The sequence below is a fragment of the Adiantum capillus-veneris genome, chromosome 5 (assembly GCF_014529385.1).
Source record: "Adiantum capillus-veneris isolate H3 chromosome 5, ASM1452938v2, whole genome shotgun sequence".
Taxonomy (NCBI): domain Eukaryota; kingdom Viridiplantae; phylum Streptophyta; class Polypodiopsida; order Polypodiales; family Pteridaceae; genus Adiantum; species Adiantum capillus-veneris.
The window spans coordinates 173,003,347-173,009,018 of record NC_140935.1 but is presented as its reverse complement, the minus strand read 5'-3'; the positions used below and the strand labels follow the sequence as shown (position 1 = coordinate 173,009,018).

Here is a 5,672-nt window from a genome sequence, read left to right as displayed (position 1 = left end):
ACATAGGCCTGCAGTTGCACGATTCTTGATACAAGCCCCATTACTTGGGTTCATGAGGCGGTGAGGGTGTGAGAAGGAGACTTAACACTGTAGGAACTTCCACACACACTCACACACACACACAGAGGGAGAGAGAGAGAGAGAGAGAGAGAGAGAGAGAGAGAGAGAGAGAGAGAGAGAGAGAGAGAGAGAGAGAGAGAGAGAGAGAGAGAGAGAGTTGGTAGTTGCTAATCCATGGCATTCACTCATTGTGGGCGCTCTTGTTTGTTGCACTCATGGAAGTTCTCGACGTTCTTATGCACCTGCACTAATTTTCCAGCAGGATGGTCAATCGAACATTTCAAGGAAAATCTCAGATTATCAACCTCCTTTTTGGGCATGCAAAAGAAGAGGGATTCACTATTATCATGTCTAAAAGAAAATTATGCATACTTGCTCCATGATACAGACGCACGTGTTATCGAAGTTATTGATCCTTCTAAAGGTTTTAAGCAAAACATGTTTTTGAAGCTTTACAAAAAAAAAGATCTTGGACTGGATTTAATCTTAAATATGCATTGTCAATGGGATTACAGTGGCCGCATGTTGACTCAAAGAGAAGATATAACACACATTAATGGACGTGGCTTTGAAGAATGGAGACACTTGGATGCTTGGTAGTAAAAAAACATTGGTGCTAGATGCTCCAGGGCACATGAAAGGACCTGTGTGCTTCTATTTTCCAAGCTCAAAGGCCATCTTTACAGGAAACACCTTGTTCTCATTGTCTTGTGGGAAACTGTTTGAAGGAACACAATAATAGATATGGACATCACATTGGTGCTAGATACTCTGGGGCACACAAAAGGACATGTTTGCTTCTATTTTCCAAGCGCAAAGGCCATCTTTAAAGGAAACACCTTGTTCTTAGTGTCGTTGTGGGAAGCTGTTTGAAGGAACACCACAATAGATATGGGCATCACATTGGTGCTAGATACTTCGGGGCACACAAAAGGACCTCTGTGCTTCTATTTTCCAAGCTAGAAGGCCATCTTTACAGGAAACACCTTGTTCTCATTGTCTTGTTGGTTTGAAGGAACACCACAATAGATGTGGACATCGCTTTCAAAAATAATGGCTTTTACAGGAAACACCTTGTTCTCATTGTCTTGTTGGTTTGAAGGAACACCACAATAGATGTGGACATCGCTTTCAAAAATAATGGCTTTTCTCTCTCTCTCTCTCTCTCTCTCTCTCTCTCTCTCTCTCTCTCTCTCTCTCTCTCTCTCTCTCTCTCTCTCTCTCTCTCTCTCTCTCTCTCTCTCTCTCTCTCTCTCTCTCTCTCTCTCTCTCTCTCTCTCTGGGAATACTTTGGGAAGACAAAGTTACAAAAAAAACATCAAGGTTTGATGCTCAACAGGAAGAAGAGCATGCAAAAATTGATTGGATAGAGGACAGAAGTGAAAATCTACAAGCTTGAAGAGCATAGGAGCAGTAGAGGGTGGGATTTGTGCCGGGCGATTACTGTTTTCTTTCATCGGGTTGGATTTTTTATTAACAGTATGCAAATCAAAAGGCATACCAACGATGGCGTATGCAACCAATTTGTAACATGATTTGTAGATATGAAAAATTGGAGCATTTATTGGTTTTCGGCATCAATGATGTGTTGATATCTTCTTTCAATTTTTTTTAGCCGTTGTTTGTGTTTTGAGTTTCTTCCGCTATTTCCCTCTAAGAATCACTATATACTCTAACTAACACTAAACTCACTCCTAATTGCACTCATTTCACTTGGTTTATGCCTCAGCTGCTTATCCATCTATAGCCAGGTCTATAGCCAGAAGCCCAACACTTTCTCGATCAACCGTGGAGAATCGTGCAATCCTACTTTTTTGTGAACTCGATGCGAAATTGACCATGGTAGATGGAACCAGTCATGTTGACAATCCAAGAGAAAGACATGCAACAGGTTTTGAGGCTAATGCCTGCTATTTTGCAGCAGTAGTATGCAAGTTAAGAGTAGAATATGACCCAAAATGTGGAAATCGAAAAACAAGAATTGCAACAGTTTGCAAAAAGTGTATTGGGTGGATTTCAAGAGCAGTAGTAACACAAAATTTTCAAGTATGAAAGTCAACCAAAAGGTTGGAAGAGAGAGATGTTGCAGTAGTTGGCTCTTGAAAATGCAAAACGCTCAATTTTATAAACAAAGCATTTTTTATGGCTATGATCCAGCATGTTACTTGAAGTGCTATGACAAGGATTTGGAGCTGCACGGAGTGCCAAAAGAACAAAAGATTCTAAAATTTGAGAGGTTTGTGATCCCGGATTTTATTTAGCAAGTCCAAGAGCTTCAGCAACAAAATCTGCATAGTTGCCAGCAAGTTTGAAGTTGCTATCATCCGAGAACAATGGGAGCCAAGCATGTATGAAGATGAAGAGAATTGTGTCAATGTGCCTACTTATGCAGAGGTTTGCAAGCAAATCTAGTCTAAGCTTGAAACTGCTATTGATGAGTTCTTGCTTGAGGATGATAGGCTTTTAGAGGACAAAGATGATGAAGAAGTTGTCCGAACTGTCATAAGGGGGAAGCCTTCCAAGATTCATTACCTTGAAAGAGTCCACACACAAATAGAAGACCAAGATAGATACTCCATCCAAAACACCGGCTTTTTATGGGGAGCCTAGCACCATCCATTGTATCTTGATCCACCGATGAAGATTATGCCAACAAGGGGGCCAAGTCCCTTCTCTCAGAGCGCCTTGATGCCACCAAGGATGAGCGCTTGCCACTCGACACATTGTGGAGGTGCTGCAAGAATGAATAATTGAGCCACCTTTTCTTCCCATGCCAAAAAAATTAGGGTGGAACAACCAGGGGTGAGCCGACTAGGTGCTCCCCTCCCGGTGCAAACCCTTGGCCCGTGACCCAGTTGTTGTTGAAATTGTTAGGGCGCATCGCCACTCCCTGCTACAAGCTGTTTCTCTGAGCTTTCATGCTCAAGACCCCTCACATACTAAGCATTTCCATGCCCTGATGATAGCACGCTACATGTGAGGTCCACACCCTGTTACCATAACCTTTTGGAAACTGGAGGGTACCTGACAGGTCATTAGACCCTAATTTCTTGAGAAAACATAGTCAAGAAAGAATTGAAATCCAATGGACGGCCTCTCGTCACCAAGTAACTTGAGTTCTAACCATTGAAGAAAGTTCCTGGCCTTATCTTGCAGGGAAAGCATGTGAACTAACACAAGAATTTTATATGTCCCTACTTCTCACCTTCCAAAAGAGAGAAAACCCAAATACCTTTTTCCTCATAACTTTCAAATGCACATACATTTGGGACTTCTCAACTCTTGGCACAATGAGTCTCTACATTCTCTTCTCCTAACAAGAGGGAGTGGAGAGTTTCTCGACTAATCAAAACCACCCATCCTTGACATGGAAACCCGAGCTAGTCCCCACTTTCCAACCACACACTCACACTTTTGTCTTGTTTCCTAATTACTACCACTTGGTTGTGCATACACAAAAAATTATTTTTAATGTTTCCATCAAAAGTTCGTTAAGACAACCCCTTCAAACAATAAAAATAGGCACCAAGACAATCCTTCCTATAAAAAAAACTCGACATACAACATTACTTCATTAAATTCCAATACTCCAAAATTGTAGAAACTTCTTTCGGTGAATGTTTACTCCATCCGTTGGCATTGGCTACCCATACAACCAATACTGAACTACACCTCCTGGAGTAACTCTCTGGTATGCCACTTTATATGTTTATTGAAATAAACCAAGTTGTCTCATAAAAATGGATCAACTTTATGCATAGAAATGCATGGCTCCTGTGTAGAAGTGTGAGCTACCTGCCTATGATCAAAGGGGATTTTTTACTAAATCAACATTTGAATAAAATGAAGTAAGGTTGAGAGAGTTCCTCCTAGGCAAACATACCTTTTCAATTTCAAAGAGTATATCCTCAAACAATTCCTTCCTATTAATTTAAACTTAAGAAAATTAACATTGAATTGGTGCAATTTTGAATTGGGAATGAGCCATTGTTTAGGTAATTTTCTCTTTCTCCATTATCCATGATGCAATGAACGAGAAAAAAAATCCTACCTTATCTTGAGCAATGACATCGCTTTGTGAGATAAATGGCACTTCTTCATTCATTGGGGCCTTTACTTTGCCTTTTCCATCATTGGTTCCGGCCTCGTGATTGTAACATCCCCAATTTTTGGGTCTCTTCTAAAAATAAGAAAAATAGCTTTCAATATCTATTTTGCCAAATTTTGACTTAAGATGCTTGATTGACAGTATTGGAAGGTTCTGAAGTAAAAAGCAAGGTGATTTCCATGTTCCCGTAGGTTAAACGGACGTTTGGTTCAATTTTGAAAAAAATCACTATTTTTAGTTTTTTCATGTTTTTTATGCTTTTAGGTGCTTTTTTGCAAAAAGCAAGGTCGGATCTTTGATCTACGTGTTCCAAGGAAGCTATGAACCAATTTTGTAAAAATTTGCTTTTTGAGTGCTTTTCACACTATTTTTAGCTTCTCATGATTTTTAGTGTTTTTTAATGAAAAGCGAGTCCGCTTTCTTATTCTAGTGGATGAGGAGAACCCGTGGCTTAATTTTATAAAATTTTGCTTTTTATTTTATTTTTACGCTATTTTTAGCTTTTCGTGCTTTTCGGCATTTTTGAAAAGCAATGTGCTTTTTATGATGACCTAAACGTAAAAAGATTAAATTTAGTCTCCGTCAAATTTAAAAATGATCACCCAGAGCAAAAACGGGACCAAACGGGATTTTTACAAGAATTATTTTTATGAAAAGCAGTACCATAAATACGTCGGGGTAGTACGAGAAAGTCATAATTATGTCGGGACATTACAGTGTGGCATAGTCTAGCTACGGTTTCCATTAGTTGGTTGGATACTGCTCAATTGGTCAATTTTACTATAAAAATTGAATGGTAAGTGGGAAAGTTGACCACCAAAAGCAAAGGCATGTTTTTAGCAAAGTCCCCAAAAGCTTGCAGTTTTTCCTAGCTCAAAAACTAGCGCTACCTTTTGGCTTGGGCATCACTCTGACCTGCTGCACTTGCCTATAAATTCACTTGCACGCCTCAGTTTTCAGTGTTGTCTGTTGGATCTACTACCGCAAGGCTATACGTATCTATTATACGGAGTGGTGAAGCTCTTCATCACCATCTCCATAAGCTCTTATCTCGAGAAGAAGAAGAAGAAGAAGAAGGAGGAGGATACTCTCTCTCTACTTGCTTACTATCTTCTCTCTCATTTCACGATGTACGCGCTCTCCGAAAGCTTTCGTGGCGAATACCTCTATGTATCTCTCATCACCGCTCTCTTGCGGCAAAGCAAGAAGCCTTTTGAAAGCCCCTAATCAATTCTAAAGCACGGTGAGAAGCTCTACACTCTATAGCCATCATCTCTCTCTCTCAATGTTGTTTTTTTTAGTAATCACCCTCTCGATGATTGTTTTTTCGTGTACGAGTGCATGTATGGATTAACCAAGTACGTATGAAGTTGCCCCATGATTATTTCATCATGCTTAACACGCTGATTTATGCACATGATGCGTTTATGATCACGTGCGTGCATAAAAAGCGCTCTTCGTCTCACGTCATAGAGGCAGTAGGAACACTGTTTTGGTCATAAAT

The 5,672-nt window shown here is 40.0% G+C and overlaps 1 pseudogene; it reads left to right on the top strand.

Moving 5' to 3' along the window:
• Positions 1 to 378: 378 nt before the first annotated feature.
• Positions 379 to 1,176, top strand: LOC147458568 (hydroxyacylglutathione hydrolase 2, mitochondrial pseudogene; annotated as a pseudogene).
• The last annotated feature ends 4,496 nt before the right edge of the window (positions 1,177 to 5,672 follow it).